This window comes from Manduca sexta, chromosome 28 (assembly GCF_014839805.1).
Source record: "Manduca sexta isolate Smith_Timp_Sample1 chromosome 28, JHU_Msex_v1.0, whole genome shotgun sequence".
Classification (NCBI taxonomy): Eukaryota; Metazoa; Arthropoda; class Insecta; order Lepidoptera; family Sphingidae; genus Manduca; species Manduca sexta.
The window spans coordinates 3485310-3507053 of NC_051142.1; the positions used below are offsets into that span (position 1 = coordinate 3485310).

The window sequence follows — 21744 nt, forward strand, 5'->3', positions numbered from 1 at the left end:
TTGAATTTGTATTCTTTATAATTGGGTAATCCAAAGAGCTTTTATGACGGTAACTATTTTGACTGCCTGCTGTATTGACGTCTCGGGTTTGACACTCGGGGTAAAGTTATATTCATTTTTGGTCCTTAGTTGACAGTGATCCGGACTGATGCCTGAAGTCTAGAATTTCCCGATATGGTGATAGGCTAGCCCTCTATCATATCATGGGACGGCAAATACTTTGCGAAAATTAAGCGCTTTGGTTGTAACTCTGTCTTCCTCTTCGGGGATAAAGGCGAAATGTGTGTATAAATTACGAAATTTAATAAAAAAATATTACGGTATTTTTTGTCTCATCTGATTTTTTTGTTTATTTTAATACATTCATTTGATATTTTATTTCGTTGCGTAGATTTTTTTTGAAAAATATTCGCCTAAAGCAATACTATAATTAATAACATATTACCTTGGTTGATCTCCGTTGAGATTGGACGCCGTGGCCGAAATTCGTTTAGGAATCACTTACTTATAACTTACTTCCATAACACTAATCTATAAGTATTGAACTACAAACAGTACCAAACAATAAGTAAACATGTAAGCGTCTTACAAACAACTTAATACAGTTGACACTTGTATGTATTCGTTATTTTCTAGTTCAAGGTTTCAGTTACGGCGGCGTACAAACGCGTGGAAACCCGTACTGAATTTATATTACTGCTCATGATTGTGTACCTTCACAAGTTAAGCCTTTAGGGATATTACGTGTGAGGACTCTATGATTTATATTTATTTTATAGGGCTTGGATAAGTGACTGCACCTGATGGTTAGGGTTCAGATAGTGTTTATTGTTAAGTACTTAATGTTTAGTTATTAGTAGTTAGTGTAGATGTATTCGTTAAGTAATGAGAGATTACGTTGACACAATTATGTTGGTCCGTTGAAACCGGATATATATAGCTGGACCCCGTAAGCAATCACATGGGCCACTATAGCGGCTTTTACATGTTTTATCTGGGGGGGGGGGGGGGGGGCTCTACAACTATTCTAACACCACTATACATGTACCGATTATAAGTGCATAATCATAAATTCTAGCTGTTTATAGATAGACTTCCACAGTTCAGCTCTACATTTATTTAATAAGACACTTTCTTTTGCACCCATTCGTATACTAAAGTATTGGTTTGCTTAAATAGGCCTCAGTCCGCTAAAGTCTTTGTTCTATGAAAAAGATTATTTATAAAAAAAAATGGGTATAAAATACTATCTCTTTAACGTTAAAGTATAAGCATGATCAGATCTGCCACCCCTCGTCAGAAGATACAGGATGCGAGAGCGCTCGCCGTGACGCCTGCACTGACCTTGCGAACGTTCCACATAGTTCCTAGTTTTCACTACACACTGATACTGGCTGCCTGCATATTGTAGCGTTATTAATTGCTTTTGTATAACAGCTTCTTTTTATTTATATAAAAAATTCAATATATAAGGGTAAAGTTAGCTAATTGTCTTTATAGTCTATATGGTCTCTATTTCTGATTCTCGTACTTTTGAATGCACTTATATTATTTCATGGCTATGTTATGTACTATTTACATGGATAATACATTTTTTTCTCTTTATGACTGATAAAAAACACAATTATTAATAGAGAAAAAAATAAGTGGAATAAAATAAATTACCTATTTTGAATTAAGAACATCAGTTTTGAAACAGGAATTTTGAAGAAAATTTATTTATCGAATGTAATTGTTTCTTTAATAATCTTCACTTTCATCTTACTATAGATGCTTCCACAAATATTTAATATAAAAACGTACGATCTTATATTATTACCACAAAAAATTATATTTCTAGATCGTTGCTTTATTATCTCGGAGTCTGAAATTAGCGCCCTAAATAGCGAAAGGCACACCTCCCTATTACATCACAGGATGAGATACACACAACGAAAAGTAGATGCACCATTTGTGTCTCAGCCTACCCCTTCGGGCATATAGAGCATGAGTGTGTGAGTGTGTGTGTGTTCTATATAATATCAATTTCCTCAACACAACGATACCTCAACATCTATACTTTAAACTTATGTAAAAAAAGTAGCAATCATTAAATACCGGTTTCATGTTTCCTTCCTTTATCTCCTTACTTCCTGCCATTGGGTAAATCTGATGGTCGGAAATAAATGCTTTTAACAATATATAGTATATGACTGGCTTCCGTAATATTGCGTAATTAAGACAAGCCTATATTTTTAATAATGACGGCCATCGATATATATGTAATACGTACTAGATCTGGCATCCGTACACTCATTTTATTTGACTCGGCTGTACTGCAATCCGTACACCGTACCTTAGCACGATTTCAACATTTACAGCGTGTGATTATATGCGGAGTAACGCTCATAATATGAGAACTCAAGTCTAATATGTAAACCTGGATTTAAATAAAAAAATATTAGTCAAATCAGTAAAATTATTTGTTGTTCAAGGGAATATATAGGTTATAACAGTGACGTTTTGGTTGCCATTTTAGTTCAGATTTTGAACAAATAGTTTATACTGACGTTCATGTCTATAGAATATACGTCAATGATTACAGCCTGTTTTTTATCAACACTGGATGTGCAAAAACTAAAGATTTCCGTATAGGAAATTTATCGGCGCTATTAAAGCAAATTTAGGCCGGGCGATAATTATTTTTTGTTTTCAAATATCATTTGGTGCTATTCTAAGGTCAAAATACTTATTCCTACTTATTCAATTCAAAGAAAAATGTTTTTTGCTTAAGTTTGAAATTCGTTCTTAATGTAGGCAACTATTATTTCACTGGTTTATAGTGTGTGTACTTAGTATATGTCATGTAATATGGTATGAAGTTAGTATTATGAGTGCAGTCTAATAAAGAGCCTAAAACTATCAACACGTCTCAAACCTCCATTACAAGTTGGACGCCATAGCCTTCAAAGTACAACAAATTATACGTTTAGTCGTTGTTAATTTCAAAATTACCAATTGAGGTCCAAGCCTTTTTAAAATACTTTCCTATGGCCCCTAAGACCCTCCCGGCCCCACTTACGTAACAGAGGTCGAATCAATCAAGCCGACCTTAAGAAAACAATTCGCTTACAATGCGGACGGTGCACGACTCTATAGCCAGATCATCCTTGCGTGTTGCATTCTAGAATATTGATCGGGGGTAGGCAGAATTGTGTATGCTAGACACGATTATTGGTAGTGACAAAAAACATTATCATGTTCATCTAAATTCATCATTTTTTACGATTTAAAAATAAACAAACATTTTATACGCATTTATTGGAATATATACAATTAGCTAATGATTTTTTTACGAACATGTCGCTCTCACAGTATCAAGATTAAGCTGGAAACTAATTAATCTTACTTCATGGCGGAACTAATATGCAATCAGAATGGCTCAGGTTGGAATATGCTGGTAGAACCACGCTCCGTTGAATCCAATGTGGATGAAAGCAAGATTAAACAATGAGTACGCGAATAGCGAGATATGTCCATGACTTACGGCATTTTGTTCATTAATTTTAAAGTAAAAGTCATAAGAGTTACTAATAAAAACGTACGAATGTAATTAAACGTACGAATTTAAATGATGACACTTTTTTTTAAATCTTTATTTAAGGAGCTTGGTCGTGATTTCACGACTATGTCGTTCCGTACGTCCACTTTTACCCGTGCCTACTAACTTTTGATGATATCAAAATATTTTTTTAATAAAGCCCTAGACTCTTCTGTTACAGGAACCGACAAAAAACTATTTATACTGCCCACATTGAAGCTCAAAGTATGAAGTCTACTCCGCACACACTCCGACAAAACATGATGTACTAAGTACGTCATCTCTTACTCCATAGTCAAAGCAATTTGGGGACTCTGACGCCTGCACAAGATGCTTAAAAAGCTTTGACGGAATGTGCTCAGAGATGACACTTGTCATAACACAAAGTGACAAATCATCATTTGAGTAAAAGTAACAGTAATTTTGACGTACTTTTAATGAAGTAACTGGCCGTTATAGGCTATAATAATTATTATAGGTAATTTTTTTTGAAATACGAAATCCGAAATGCAATAAGGACTTTTTATGTTTCAGTGAAAGGACCAAACCAGTCAGTCATAAGGTATTTGTGTTGTCATTTACAGTGCCTTGAACCGAGGACGAGATGGACTGTTCTTGTTATTATATTTTTTACATAATATTATATTACTGATTTAAGTCTACAGATTACTATCTACGTTGAAACTTAATAGAGTTATCATAAGTGTAACAAATTTAATGCACTTCAAATTTAAATTAAGAATTCCACCTAATCAGATTAAATTCATATTTCGAATAGCGCAAGATAAAACATAACCATAAATAGAATCCATAGAGCAAATTCGTGAAACGTCTCGAGTCGAGGTTGATCATTATCGTATTATTATTTACAACAGTTTTTTCGTTTAGTAATATGCGCGTAACAATGGCGGCCTTGAACTGCTATACGAACTTCACACGGTACCAAAATGAATTTATAGTACACAAAATATATTTATGTAGAGTTGCTGTGTCAATTCTCTAGTGAATTAATAAGTCGGGTCATTTTATCACGGTGATGTAGTTAAGTCAATTGAGTTTAGTTTTAGTTCATTCAATAAAGTAGTTCAATTATAATTGGATTGCATTGAAGAGTATATTTATAGACTATAGAGTATTTCTTATTTGTATGTGAAAAATGGAAACCTAGTTTGGTTCTTTTATGAACAATGTGAAGCTTGCATTGGTAACCAAGTCTCTCTTCACAATTTAGTTTTCTTTGCTGGCACCAAAAAAAAAAATTTTCACATCTTCTCACGTGTTTAAAAACGAGCTCTCCACTCAAGCAATATCTACAGTGGTTTGTATAAAGTACATAAATATAATCTAATAATGGCATCAAACGGAAAAGTCAGGAAAATATCTTTCAATTTAAACTGTTTGATCTGTAAACCTACATTCATATAAAACGAACTAGGAAGTGTTTTATTACTACATTCGGATTTGACCGAATGCAGATTCGATATATTTTTATCCTCGTATCGACAGACGAATGGACTTATTGACCGACTGACCGAACTAGTTGGAAGTAAACAAGCGGTCCGCTCAAACCGGATGGCCGTTTAAGAAGCCATAATGTCATGGCGCGAAAGTTGCTGGCCATAAAAATTTATGCAAGGTTCCAAATTTTTTTTTAAATACTTAAATGAGTTTTTCGATAGCAATTTTTTTAATAAGAAAAAATTTAAAAATAATTTTCTGTGCTACAAGTGTTAGATGAAACACAAATATCACTGAATAAGAAACAATACTAAGGATGCATGTTAGTTATAATTATCACAAATAATAAAGATTCTTAAAAAAAAATTCAAATAAAAAAAACTCAGTGAAGATTAAGCATCCCTGGTGGGGATCGAACCCACGACCTTTGGATTAGAAGTCCAACGCGCTATCCTCTGCGCCACAGGGACTGTGTAAGAGATTGCGAAATTATCAGTTAATTTCTCAAGCTCGTGAAAGACGTATAGTTTGTAAAAAAATATTTTGTATTTTTTTTTCGTTACATAAAATCCGCGACGGTGATAACTAAATATAGTGCTTACCTACTTTGGAATACAGATGAGTAAATAACAAAAGATAACAAATCTCGCAATTCCCAGTTAAACTTATTATAAGCTAATTAATTATTGATAATATAATTATTGATAATAGTATTAACATTATTTACTAAATAAAATGTTTTTTTTTGCACAAAAAGAATACAACAAGATGTAGGATAGCTATGAGTAGTTGCATTATTGTACGTTATTAAAAAAATATACTTATTAATATTCTTAATTTAAATTAACTATGTGTACAAAATGAATGTCATAAAATTTACAATAAAATACCTTATTACTTATATCATTAAAATTTTATTCGCATAGAGAACATTTTTATTCAATAATCATTAAAGGAGTGTTAATTTTGATATTTGCCTATTCCCTAGTAATAACTGGGAGTAAATATCTACATATTATAAGGGAATAATTGTTTGCTATCCCGGAGCTTGTAAGTTAACCACTGGTAGGGCTTCAGTTCGTTATTTTGGAGGTCTCGGAATCCTTCCAAGTCCACTGGAGACCAGCGTGGGATAATTATTTGATGAAAATGCGTCATACCTCGCTCATCTAGGCAAGTTCAAGAGATCTATTAAATAACATAACAATTCAGAGGGCCCTATTCCGTCTACGAGGCGAATCCGGTTTTAGCAATTTATACTAATCGATGGACAGTTTTGGTAGCTGTATAGTAAGGTACTTCACGGCTACCAAAGCTATCTTTCGATTACAAAGTCTGTAGCAGCAAAAAGACGGATATACCCCGTAGACGGAAATAGGTCTCCTGACTATACTTTAGATAAATATTAGATTTTAAAGATGTGTCTCGGTACGTAATCAATTCGTCTTATATTATTTAGTACAGAGGTTCCCAAACCTTTTTTTCTCAAGACTTTCAAAATTTTGCTGGTTTCGGTTGGCCTTTTTTTTTCGTTTCGCAGAGAGTCGATTACAACTATTGTGGCGGGTGTTTGGACAGTAATTTTAGGGTCACCGTGCCTCTTACGACCTCTATCACTATTATCTGCTTACACTGATAGGTGAAGTCAAGCTTATATTTTAGTTTACTATCAAACCAGATAAATTTTCGTGGACCCCCGCTTACGAATTATGAACCCACAATTTTAGGTCAGCATACATAGACCTCAACAAGTCTTCCGTGGACCCCTGGGAGCCAACAGGACCATTTTACGAATCAATGGTTTAATACGTAATAACGCACATATATAGTATTTGAGACACATTTCACCTCAATCGAAATAAAACTGCATAAATATTTATTCAAAATTTCGTAAGTCATTTTGACATACATGTGCTTAGCGGTGCCATCTGAGCAAATACTGCATACATTTGGGGTCATTTATGGAGTACTAGTTGTAACTCGCGGCTTGGCTCCGATGGTTCTTAATGAAAAGTCCTCTAGGAACTGTGAAATTTTAAAATCAATATAAACAATAATGTTTAGTTGATTTTATATTTAAATTATGTATTTATATTCTTAAGATATATAAAAATGTAGAAAAATACTTTCAAAATAAAGAAAAAGGTCATATTTATTTATTCGAATTACAGGTACATAATATTCTTTAACAGCAATATTCATAATAGGCCTGGATCGTAAACATTACTTTTAATTTCATATATATAATTCAATATATCCCAAATAAACATAATTATTACTCTAAAGTATAGGTGTTTTGGTTGCATAACATTAAATTATCAAATTATTAATGTATTTTCAATAGTCCACGTGCGGTTGAAGCAATCTAAATCGCACAGCGCTGTCATCGCATCACAGCACACGAATTTATTGTTTTAATTTTACCAATCAGTTCACCTTCGATTGTCAACCAGTTCGCGTTTTCTCATTACCATTTTACTAGACTATTCAGTATAAATGAACCATATTTTACCCGTAATTTAGTCATTTACATTTACAAACCAAACGTAAACCATTGCACGGTGACCAAACAATACAATGTCTTTAGAACTGAGATTAAAATACCTAAGTATGAGACGTACCAGCTATCAAATTAGTAGGGCATCCGCCCATATTTATCCAGTACTCTATTAATGATTGTAAACGACATTTGTGGCGGTTAAATTGCGGTTTAATTAAATACAATTATAAACGATATCATTATTATTCTTGTTTGAGAGTAACCGTGCGAGCTCACAATGCGGTTTTGAGTAACAGTTAAGTATAGAATTACAAATCTCATAGAGCTGATCTTCACGAATCTCATTAATTTGTATATATAAATGGAAATATCAGCCCTGCATTATATACTATCCCACTGCTGGGCATGGGCCACCTCTACTACTGAGAAGGATTAGACCATAGTGTGCTAACACCACGCCAGCCTTGTGCAGATTGGTACACTTCACACACCCTCAAAATTCTTATAGAGAACTTCTCAGGTATGCAGGTTTCCTCACAAGGTTTTCCTTCACTGTTAAAGCAAGCGATAATTCATATGAATACACTCAAAATTGTAGAAAAATCAGAGGTATGTGCCCTTGGGATTTGAAGCTATGGACATTCGTCTCGGCAGTTCTACAACCACCCAGGCTATCTCGGCTCCTAACGTATATCAGATATAAAAAGATAAGAATACAAAAACAGATCTTACGGAACGCGAAAACAATCATTTTCCTGACCGTATTTTTTTCAATTGTGGTATATCCGCAACATGGCTGTCTGCTATTAGAAATATGAAGGGAAGTGGACCTTGGAGCAAAATTAAAAAATCAAGAGACGTAGGGGCCTTATTCTCGATGCCAAACGTTAATTTGCCAGTGCGAACAAGTACGTAACGCACATCGTCGCGTTTAAGGTGATAGAAATTGGCATACTGAGCACTTATTCTCTATGAAAGTGTTAATACGGCCGTGTTACGTTATCTTCATGAAATTGGTAGGGAATGATATTCTCTATGCCAGTTTATATTGTCTTTAACGCGATGCGGTGCGTTACGTGCTTCTAACAGGGTGTCAAAAAAGGATGGCATAGCGAATTAGGCCCCACAATATCATTCCACGCAAATTTCACGAAGATAACGTAAACCGGGCAAGTTAAGAGTTGACACTGTCATAGAGGATAAGGGCCCTAGTGTGTAAAAAACTTAAACGATTTCAAATTGCTTGACTCGGAGATCGACCTAATTCTTTAAAACCAACTCCAAATACATGGAATAAGAATAAACACGTAAGTATCACGTTTCGGGATTAGCCTGTGTACATCCGGTTTCTACAGGCCGGCACAATTGTGTCAATTGCTGAGGGGTAATCATCTCTCGTCTGACATTCTATTGGACCCCACTCCACTTACCATTAAGTCTCCGAAATCTTCATATAAAAAAAATAAGGTAAGTTCCATTTTGGTTTTCCTGTTCAGAGGCCATAAACTCGAGGTTAAGAGGTACACGATACGCCACCGAACGTATAAGGATGCACTGGCAGATTGCAAGACAGAATAATTTAAACATGTGAAATGAAGGACTATTGTCTCGCGGTTTGTACGAGGCAACGTTTTTCCTTCTAGACCTTTCGTTGGATTTGTTTGAAAATCTACGTTATACTTCGAACCTTGAGGTCTAAAGTTGATAAAATAGTTTTTCAGTCCAAAGATGAAGTATGATCCCTTTTTGTCTAGTAAGTTAGTAGTGGAATGTAAAACATGAGTGCTAGAAAAACTTGTATGAATTTTTACACATACCTACTTGTCTCCGAAGGGGTAGGCAGAGGCGCATGTGGTGCACCCACTTTCCACTATGTGTATTCTGTCCCATGATGTGACCTATCACACAATCCTATTACGCCTTAGGAGGCGAAACTATCGTCAAGTGTGTCATAATTCTAGACCTCGGGCTGATACTGAGTAAAAAATCTCAATATCACCCAAGATCTGGGTATCGAACCCAAGACCTCAGCACTTCAGTCATACTGTAACTCTACTACCCCATCGAGGCAGTCTTTTTACCTATATTTATATAGTTCTATTTATAATATCCTTTATGGCCAAAGAGTTCTAAGCTATGTTTAATGTCTTTATTCATGGCAGTCAAAATTCAAATAAGCCACCGAAACACTTTCACTAACAGAATGCCTCTAACCATTGTTAATTCGCGTCTCATTGTATTTGAAGCAAGATAAGTTAACACCGCAATGTATGCTGCGTTACCGTTAATGAAGATATTTACGCGTTTGTGCGATCTAAATATATATTTGGTTAACATTCATACTTGTATTTATTTAATATAAGCTTTGGTCGCGGCATCGCTTGCGTGGAAGGATTTTCCAGGATAAAAGTCCCGTTATATGCTTTTCTATGATTTTCTGTCCTTCCTAGGGTCTCAAACTATCTTCATACCAAATTTCATTGAAATCCGTTCGGTATTTTTTGAGTTTATCGCGTTTAAATAGACGCGGCAAGTGATTTTGTTTTATAATAATTTTTCATATAACATTGTACTTTGAAAATAAAATAACTTTTTAAAAAATCTATCATTAAACTATGGCAATTAACTTGCCGTTTTTTAAAAAACTTCTGGGCAAATTATGTTGATTAAATTAAAACAATAAATCTTGCATGCGACCTTCACAGGCGTCTTGCAAAAAAGTAGATATTTTAATATCACTTACATAATTAAACCTTTTAAATAGCAATTTTATATCACATTATTTATTTTGTATCCGACTATGTGCCGGCAATAGACATAATGAAACATAGTCCGTGACTAACTCCCCTGTGGGAAACACACCTCGCAGATAATGCTAGTGTCTATCCGTAATTTGATTTCAGACACGTACTACAATATTAACTTTATCTACAGTCTATTCTTAGTATTTGATATCATTGTCGTATCGGTTTTCGAAGTAAGTATTTATCACATTTTAGTTTCGAATGATGGGCTAAGGCAAAGAATCGATTTAAATATCTATTTTCTACAAGGTACTATCTGTATGACTAATAGCATACGTCTTACGTAAGTTGATTTTTCCTTAATGCAGTGAAGGAAAAACGTCACAAGACTTATAAAGACGGTATGTACCAACTATTTAAATTTACATATTCTTTTGGTACTTATTCCCGCCAAAATGAATTTTAAATGTCTTTTTATTTGGGGCAAAGGAAGTTGGAACGTGAAGGACCAAAACTCACGGAAAAAAAACCTGTATTTCAAAGTTTTTAAGATTAATATTTTTTATATTTTATTTCAGGAGCACAAACATATATATTATAGAATGTTATGATAGACGTAAAGTATTAAACCAATTTACTTAATATATTGTGTTTAATTAATTTATTTACAATCAAGCACATCGCAAGCCATTAAGCTAACAAATATTTGTGTAATTTGAATAACGGTGCATTTTAATTTTATAAACCATTTGTTAAGTTTTTATGCAAAAGTATAAAAACTTTCTGCCTTAAAGAAACTGCGCGCTTATTCGCGATTCAAAATAATTCGAAACGCAATTAGTAAAATCTATTTTAAATTGTGACACGGTACACTAACACAAATACTCACCACATTCCTATTATTTAACACAAAACAGATCACAACAAACGTAATAAAAAAGTTATTTGGGAACAAATTCTCCGTGTACTGTAATGTTTTGGTAAGAATCACGTCACCATAGCAACGGCAATATGGCCGACCGCGCATGCGTACCGCGCACCGGTCTCACACCGACTGTTTTGGCGCCGGTCGGTTCTCGCCGGCGAAACAACGCGGTCAAGTATTAAACGTACCAGAAGGTTCCGTATTCGAATAATATTTCTTTACGAAATAAAGTTCATAATATTGTCTATGAATTTATAGAGCTCATTCATCGTTTACAAACGATATCTATGATAACTGGTATCCTATTTAGCAATCTGATAAAATTAACAAGCTACAAGGCTTTTAATTTGGGATCACGTTGGCTCTATTATAGAGATTGTTATGAATTAACACTTGCGCTATTTATTCAAGGTTTGTATTCAAGTCCCTACCGCTGCAGTATTAAACGTCATGTCAAGCCACTTGACAGATCCTTGTAGCATAATCATAGGTCGTGTAGTAAAAAAACCTTTTGGTTTCATGATATATAGCTAAAGATGGAAGAAATTCCATTAAAATAATATATTAATTTTTAAAGTGATTAAAACTCATAGCTTCAACTTGCTCTACATTTTAAAGGCGAACGGAACCTTGGCAGTAATTATGGGCATCGAGGAGCATGGATACCTTCCACGGATGGTCCGGAAAACTGCTCTCAGTGTCGCTAAGAAAGGTCTAGACATGCCCGACATTACTAAGTGGATGATAAAGGTAGTCATTATTAAAGACAGTTATTGCTAAACAGGCTACGGACTGTGATATACTTAGTTAAATAACATTTAGAAAATTGAGTGTTGACATTTATTTTCCACGTCTTATGGTATTTATTTATAGATGTTACGTGCGGTCCAGTTCCTACATTTATAGTTTCGTAGAATTAACTATAGTTTAACTATTACCATGCTATAACTGGTCGATTAGGGTAGGCAGAATTATAACATAAGTCAGAGTTTAAAACTGACTGCTGTTTGTGCGATGGTTCTTATGAATGACTTGCCAGTTGAGATATTTCCTCCATTGCTATAAAGGGGTCATAGGATTATTAGCCTTGTTATCTTGATCAGGCTTACCAAAATTTTTATGGGAATGAGTCTACGAAAATTTGTTCAAAGATGTATAAGACCCATCAAAGATGTACAGAGGAACAAAGATTTATAATTGGGAACTACCTATATAAGAGAGGCCTGTAGTTACTACGTTAGCCGGTATTGGCAGGGAGCCGGTCTAATTCCTTGTCAACGGATAAGTTGATGTCAATTTAAGGATTTAATAAACAAAATAAATAACAGATTTGATGCATATGTGTTTTGAGTTACCTGGCAAAATGCTGACTAATGCATCAAAACTTAACGTCAGCGAAATTATTCTGCCTTTAAAGAATGTAATGTATTTAGTCCGTCGGTTAAGCATTAGATGATCTCAGTAACAACAATAGCAAAGCTTAATTCACAGGTAATTTAAAAAAAATATATATCTTCAAGTCTTTAGTGTCAATGTCAAATGAAACCCTCCAAAACCGATCACTTCATTTCATTAACTAATGTAACAAAGCATTTTCTATAAGCAATAATTTAAGGTACAATTTACTTATTGTAACAACAATAAATTTTGAACTCTACGGCAGTTCGGAACCGGATCGGGTTACAGCGGTGGGTGTCCGACGGTGACCATGTTGTCCAAAATGTGGGACGCCGTAATTGAACTAATGTGCCCTTTTCGATTAATTAAAGTCGTTAATAGTTCACTGATTGGACCCTTGTTGAGATAACCTTTAGGTATGTAGGTTAGTAGAATTCGCTAATAACATTGTTTAGTTATCTGTAATTACGAAAGAAGTTTTTTTTTTTCGTTATTTTTAGTTTACATTGCACTGAATCTATGCAAAGAAAAGTTTAGAATACATACAATTTCTAAGTCATCATAGAAGAATAAATATTTTTAAAGTTAGCGTTAGATCTAAGAATTGAGATCATGACGACAAACTTTTCTAGTCCGACAGGTTTTACAAAAATATTAAGGCAAAAAAATCAGCTCTCACTTTTTGAGTTAAAAATAATATTGTCATCTAGAATTGCTACTTACGACTCGTGCTAGATAGGCGAAAGTAGACAAAACTATTCAAATATATATTTTTATAATTTAGTATTCCATTTTTAAGAAGAATTCCCTAAATTTCTTATTATAAGGGTAACCTACACACTACAAAAGTAACCTGGCTTCACTCGTAAACAATGTCGGTAGGATAAAAGGAGGCAGTAGGAACTCCGAGCGGTCCCGATCCAAGCCGTGGCCCTATCAATGATACTCAACGATGTAAATTACTTTCCGTAAGTGACTATTCATGCAAAGACACGTTAACTATTTTAAAATTGGAATGATGAATTGACAAATTAGGAAAAAGAATAATAAATTTAACCAGTTACAAAATGTAAATAAAAACAAAATGTAAAATATTTTAAACAAAAAAATATGAATAGACAGTTTCGATCTTACCAAGATAACTTGATATGTCTACAAAAATCTCTCAATATATAATAAATATAACATTTCATTCACATAGAATAACATTACAATAAAATTTACATTTAAATTAAATCTTATTGTAAAATATTACATTTGCTGCAAAGCAGACTGCACGTTTAACTATAATAGTAAAACTATAGAGTGTAGTCTTGTAGACAAAATTTAAAATGGCAAATGGTAAGTACTTCTTACTAATATAAAGTTTTTGGAAAGCAGATACATTTTTTTTAAGTTATTAAAAATACTATAATTGTTGTATAAAGAGATTGTACTTAACAACTCTACACACTTAAGCTATTATATTAGTTTATTGTTATTATGTTTTAGATGTTAATTTTATACATATCTCTAAAATATAATTCAAATTGTCTCTGTTTTGTGACCAAACCATTCATGCAACATTTTTTGTTGCGTAGGCGATTCCAAATCAAAACTTTAACAACAAAATGCTTTAAATTATGGCCATCTTAGCGCTATAAAATTCACTACATCACAATATTTTGAACTCATAATTCTGAGTTTATATTTTTCTATAATAGATGTCGCTTTTTTAATATATTGCTGCATGTTGACGCCCACTAATATATCAAAATTATGTTAATGAGTCGTTATTTGTCGGTTAATAATAATTTATTAGCCTATAATTTGGCAGATATTGACGTTTTGAATTTCATATTCCTACAATTCTTATGTTAATTTGTTATAATGATTTTTATGATAGTGTAATGTACTGAAACAAAAACTTTAACACAAGGCATATCATTAGAAATCCTGAGATCCGTCCTGTCGACTTTCTTATGATGTAGACTGTAATGTAGACAAAGATGTCAACAGCATGAAATTTGTTAGCACTGAATTTATAATATAGTTTTATACTAAAGTGATATAGGACCCGAAATACATTTTCATTTAAATTATCGTCAATCAAAAACAAAATATAAATCGCCGACTTACGAAGGCGAACTGCTGCAGTCACGAATTTCGGATGACAAGGACGGATGTATGCGAATAATTATACGTTAGAAAGGGATAAAAAATACGTACCTTTCGGCGTATGCATGTTCCCACGGCGTACTTAGTTATGATGATTGTACACACTTACAATAGATAGGTACAGAAGAGTACTGAGGACTAGTAGAGGGGTCTAAGTCCCCACTAATGTCTAAAATTGCTTTATACAAATCGGAAACTAGTTTAGATTATTTTACATTGGTTTTATAAAATAAATATTTTGTATGAAAAGACAAATTAAATTTATTTTTAATGCATAATTATATGTGTATATCTTTTATATCTAATAAATTTTACTCTAACACCAGAAAGCCCTTTGCGGTGCATATTACATATACAAATTTCACTTATTTATTTTACACTAGCCGTATAGTGGTATTTATTTTTTTACCATTAGACCCCTTCCAGCATTACTAAATACATACCTGTCCTGATATACCTCTAGCTTGTCATGCAAGGTTACTTACTGTTGTATTTAGTGGTTCTTTTTGAGTATCGACAAATTTTAGAAAAGCGTCTTTATAAAATTATTTGTTGCAATTTGGCGCAGGAAAGTTCTGGATACCAACTGGCAAGCGCAGCGTGGGACGTCCACCCACAAGCTGTACAGATGACCTAATAAAAGTAGCAGGAGGTCGCTGGATGCGGATCATTTCCAATAGATTAATCTGGAAATCCTTGGGTAAGGTCTATGTTCACCATTGGTGATGATGATGACAATGCAAAAATATTTTGTAGCGTGCATTTAAACACCGCTTAACCAGCATCTTGCAAATATTATTTTGTTTAGGTTTAAAAGATATTGTAGTCAGTGTAACTACTAGACATTTTGGGACCTTGATAGTAGTGCGTAGTTGACAGACATTTCGCAAATAATGTTAAGGCAGGTGAAGGAAAACATCCTAAGAAAGCCTGCATACCTGCAAAGTTCTCAATAGGAATTGTGAAGATATGTCTGTTAATCCGCACTAGGCCAGCGTGGTGGACTAAGGACTAATCCCTTTCAGTAGTAGAGGAGGCCCGTGCTCAGCAGGGCAGTATATTATAATACGGGGTTGATATTATTATTGATAGGAGTTTTTTAATTTGATAATTGATTAATTAGAACCGTGAATTTAAGACCTTAGCTGTTTAATTGTACATCTTCCTAGACCGAGTGTACAAAAATTGCTTCGGAGCTGTTGAATAATTCAAAGGGTTGCGAGCGACTAAAGCATTCAGTCAAAATAGTTCGTATAGTATAAAAATAAGTTAGGTTTTTAAAAAAATCTAGATAAGTTGTATTTGTAGAATGCACTAACGGTTTACAAGCCGCGATGTTACCCGCAACCATTTTTCCTAAATGCATTTTATGTCTTCCGCACTATAATACTTTGAGTCATTTTCTCCATAGAATGTGGCGCGAGCACTGTTGCCTTTGATTTCCAAAGGAAACGATTGTGTATACAGATTTGTTCTCATTTCGATCATGTTGTTTTATTATGGAATTGTTTTATTATTCAAGATATATGGATAGGACTCCATACTAGGATTTCTGTATTAAATTAATAAGTTTGCAAATCGGATCAGGATCAGAGTGATTTGTTTAATCACATAAAAAAAAAATTGTTCTAAATTTTAGTAAGTAGTTGAAGTTTCTCAATGAAAGTCACGATAGGGTTGTAAATATAATTCATTTTATTGCTGTGGTTATAAAAAAAATATCTATATTACTTACAATAATAGCTTAAATATACATTTCTACAATTTTTTTTATCACATTAAAAATTCGTAAATCGTTGTCAAAGCAATATTTAGTTTTCATTTTGTATATTTTTGCATTTCACCGTCATTTTTTTTAATATTTATACAACATTGTTACGAGAGCACAATATTTTTATGAAGTTTTTTTTTTATTTCAAAGCAAAATATAATCTTAAACAAATACCATTATATTGTAATACACAAATGTTACAGTCGACAACCCTAATGCGCGATAATAAAAGTTCTAAACTGTAAACCATTTGCGGTCTGACCTAGTTTCATGAAGTATTGGCCCTTTGATTGTGTTTCCGATAGCGATGGGACTGTTCACAGCGTAAGATGCTTATAGCGCGTGTGGCTGAGAAACGAATGGTTCCGACTTCGATACCTGCAAAAAGTCGAAATGATTCGTACAGTTTTGTGCAACCAGAGTGATGTATATGAAAGTGGTCGATAAATTCTCCAATAAAATTGTGATTGAAATTCTATTGATTAAATTATATATTTGAATTAGATATATTGCCTCTTCACGAGCAGCCTTGAGCAATTCACTCCATAATTGGCAGAAAGCGAATTAAGGGCGGGAATATGCAAATATTTATGAATACTTTCTTTAAAAACAACTATTTTAGGTCTTATTTTAATTTTAAACTACCAAAGTATTTCTTGTTAAATTTTCTTTCTTATAGTGTTCTTAAAATTTAAAATTATGTGTACTTTAGGATATGCACGGAATCAATAAGTTCAGTGCCATTTTTATTATTAAATTAACGAAAAAATATCCGCATTAAAAAAAATGGAAACTACCAAAGTAAATAAAACAAAGCCCCAAATATCAAATAGATATAAAAAAGCATAGCTTTTATTGCTTACTTTCCTGCTGTTAACATTGCATCCCATTAAACGGTCAAATTGCTTGGAAAAAATCGATTGTCTCACTACAAATTTGATCATGCATGGGATAATGTGGGAATTTCTTTCCAATACATTCTACAATGAATATTTAACCGTATTACTACGTGTTTCAGTAGGTTTTCGTAGTGTTGTATTAAAGAAAATATGCTAAACACTCTTTGTTTAATGGAGTGCGAAGAGGCAGTTTTAGAACTGGTTTTAGGAAACTTTTGGTTATAAATTTGCATTATTAGCGGTGGAAATTGGACAATGTTGATATTTAATACGCCTTTATCGCCAAAGGGATAGCAGCAGAACCTATGATTTTTCTAAAACAGTTCTGTTCGATAACGTCTTATATATTTTGCAAAATATTGGAACTAGGTTTCACTATACAGAGTAGAAAACATATTCTAAACCTAGTTAATTTTTGAAAGCGTTTTATTGTTTAGTTAAGTCAGATGAACAGACAGACAGTGGAGCCTTGGTATGTCAGGATATGTTGGCATTGCAATACCTCCGGACATATTCTAGAGCGTTTCCATGACTAAGAAAACTATCCGTGTACTGGCAGCTACGATCATTTGGGCTATTTAAAAAATATGTAGTTCTTGTTCGTTCTGCTACAACATTTATTTATTTATTTATTATTTTTTTTTTTTTAGGAAGGCTTACAGACTAATAACATTAAATTAAGTCACATCAATGTATAATTAAGTTGCTAATAACTAGCCTCCACATTTGAGTATACAAATATCGATATTAAAAAGAACCAAAAAAAAAGAATAATAAAAATAACAGTATTACTTATATAGTCCTATAAGAAGTATTACAGATATGAATATAATTTTAAAAGAATCATTTTCAAGTATCAAAATATAATTTGGCTAGAAGCCGCCTCACTGTGCTGGTTTTAGAACAGAACAGGTCAATGTCTGATACACGTGAAAGCATATTAAAATTTAAAGCGCTGCGCAAAAGAAAAGAATTACGCCTGTAATTAGTTGTTGTAAAGGGTACGTGCAATAGCGGACGCTGTCGAAATCCAATCTGATTAGTTCTCATTGTTAATTTTGATAAAAGTTCATATCTATACTTATGTTATGTAAAAACATATCTATACTTATGTTTATTTTATTTATTTATTTTTATGTTGATACCCTTTAACCACGGATTGTTAAAAAAAGTACCTATAGACGTGTCTTCCAAATGTCCATGCGTCTAATGATTATTGTCAGCGGCTTTGGCTTTTGTTCTGTATTCTATTACTTTAATGTGTCGGCTTCCACGACCGCCCCGCGTCCCGGCTCCAATTAAATGAATTGGACTGGATTGTGGTAATTTCTTCAGTAATTTACTTCGCCTAAGCGATAAAGAATTTTGTATTGGTATGTTAATGTCTTATTTTTGTTCTATTTCTAAATTTTTGTCCGGTTTTGGAGGATTATTTTATGGAACTATTGTCGTTTGAGATAATGATTATGGAGCTAGTGAGAGTTGATTGGCTAGAAATTTACTGAATATAGGTATAGTAAAAAATCGGGCATTGCAACTCGTTTAGGCATCGGCTTCACGTTAGCCGTAAGCCGGTGTTCATTGAATCAGTTAGACGATCATTATGATAGTCTTTATGCCTATCATCATTACCATCTTATTTGGGGTGCGAAATAAGCTGGGTAAAGCGATAGAGCAATAGTTGTGCTTTTTTCTTACATTTTGGCAATAAAGAAATACATAATTATTTATATGTTTATTCTATATTCTTACCCAAGACGTGCAAAGATATTGCAAGGTAGCTCAAATAAATGTCAGTGAGAAATGAGAGCACGATTTAGCGGGAGTGCCTCGCAGTTCTGCCGTTCCCACGGCTTGCGTGTCTAATGTCCATGGCGAGATCTGGGGGCGTATCTAGAAGTTTCGATGGGAGTAATTTCATTCATATATTCTGTGTAGGAATATAGTTAATCTATTTTCCCGTGGTTGTATTGTACGGCATTTGCCAATATTAAGGTAAAAATTTATATTTATAGAATATGAAATTAGTTTTTTTATTGATGTTATGTGGTAAAATAATTTCGCTGACATGATCTTTGATGTTTATTGCGATTTTTAGTAAATGTTCAAGAAAAAAATATGATAAAATCAGTAAATAAAAAAAATATCGAGAACTTTTTTTGATCCAATATCGATGTCATGAAAGAATATTATGTAGGTTGCAATATGACATTCTGGCTAACTGGTTGCGTCGATTACACTCCAAACTGCTTTGGTGAGGTGTTCGTCCCCTCATGCCTTCTTGATCCGACCCTGTGTTGGTCTCTACTTTATCTGTAAACACTTTAATAACAATGGATATAATTTAATATCTTGTGGGGATACATTAAATTTGCTGAGATCTTAAACTTTAGTACGTGGAAGAATAGTTTTTATGCTTAATAATTTATTTACTTAATTTTCAGTGTGTATAATTAATAGTGTCATATTGTAACTATTATAGGTACTCCTAGTAAGTTCTTAACGATTCATGAAAATTATGTGAATTTATGTCTCAACAGGTAAAATAATAATTTATAATTATTGACGTTAATAAATAATTGTGATAAGATGTAATTACGAATTCGAGCTAGTTAAAATTTATTGTAGCGCCATCTATGATTCGTTGTACGAATTATTTTTATGTGAGTTTGCGTTCTTTAAAGGATTTTAGTTCACAGTAACACATATAGATGTCACTGTTATATAATCAAAATGACAAATTTAGTTTATTTAAAATTGTGTAGGTGGCGGTTAAACATTTTTTAATTTTTTTTTATATTGTCTTTTTTTATGTTCAATTCAATATATACACATAAGCATTCTGTGTACTTGCATAATATTATTATATGGCAGCGGTATTTTCAAAAGCTATTTGTAGAGCTTATTGTAGAGTTTAGTCTAAAAACGCAATATAGTTTTTTGAAGCCGATACAGATAAGGAATAAATTTGTTTTTAATGTAATTTCCTTAAATGTTCCTACACGTAGTCTGCCTTATATTATAAGTACCTACATCAATATACATAGCTACGAGTACTAAACGAATTTTTAAGAGTTATAATGTTGTACAATATGAAGTCAGAAATATTATAAATACCGGAAATATAATATTATCATGGTAGCTTATATTAAAACTAGTTATAATAATATTATTATATTATTATTCTAAATAAAATATGTCAGCGCCATCTAGTTATCTTGCATATTTTTTTATATATTTTAGGGTTAAACTTGCCAATCATGGTGAACGATTTAAAAACTATTGTGATGCATTTTTGAACTAGTTTTCTAGTCAAGTCATGGTTTCGTAATATATTATGCGGTATTATTTATATTCATCAATGTGATTTTTATACTATATCTATTGTCAATGGTACGCTAAATAGTTTTGAATTGATAAAGTACAATGCTGCTCTTTGCTAAATGAATAATTCATAATATAATATCTACATATATATACTAAATGTTATAAATAAATAAGTATTTTATAGTATAGCAATTGATTTTTTCATATCAACCGCTCATTCCGGTCTGCTCTACATGGTAGAGGTCCAACTATTTCCATATTTTAGCTTATAGACCTCAAGTAAAAATGTTGTATTCTGTATATAATATAAGATAAACATTTAAACATTTTATTACATAATTCCTACAACCACGTATTTCGTTGCACCTTTCATGAAATTTAATTTTGTAATTTATCACCGAAAAATCAAGGTGTAATAAGAGTGCAATATTGTAATATAATTATATTTTTAAAATCACGTACTTTCCTTTAATAACACATTTTTTTATACACATTGTTTTTTTTATTGAAGATATATATGAAAATGTAAAAAAGAGCTTTTAAAATAAAATGGAAAACAATATTATTTATTTTACGACGTTTTAGAGTTTTCATTAAAACTTACTAAACTATTTTGAATACTTTTAAATAGATGGGTAGTATAAATAAAATATATTTGCTAAACGTTTCACAATGCAGATTATGTTTAATCCTGACGTATCAATAATGCGCTCCCGTTTTATAAAAAAAACTAATCATTGTTTATTACCGGTGTTAGGGTTCCGTAAATAAATTAGAATATTAAAGTGATACTATGTAATCTATTTTTGCTTATGGTTTCAGTAAAAAAACATACTTACTAACTTATATATTTAAATAAAAACTATTCATAAATTCATTTATAATAATTATTCTATTGACATTATGTGATATGTAAAACATTGAAAATAATGTGGTCCCTACGATACTTACTACTTAAATTAAACAGACAAAAATACAAATAAAA

The 21744-nt window shown here is 32.6% G+C and overlaps 1 non-coding gene across 1 annotated transcript; it reads right to left on the bottom strand.

The window, feature by feature from the left end:
• Nucleotides 1-5435: 5435 nt before the first annotated feature.
• Trnar-ucu lies at nt 5436-5508 on the bottom strand. Its single transcript has one exon. It is a non-coding gene; the product is annotated as a tRNA-Arg (tRNA).
• Between the last annotated feature and the right edge of the window lie 16236 nt (nt 5509-21744).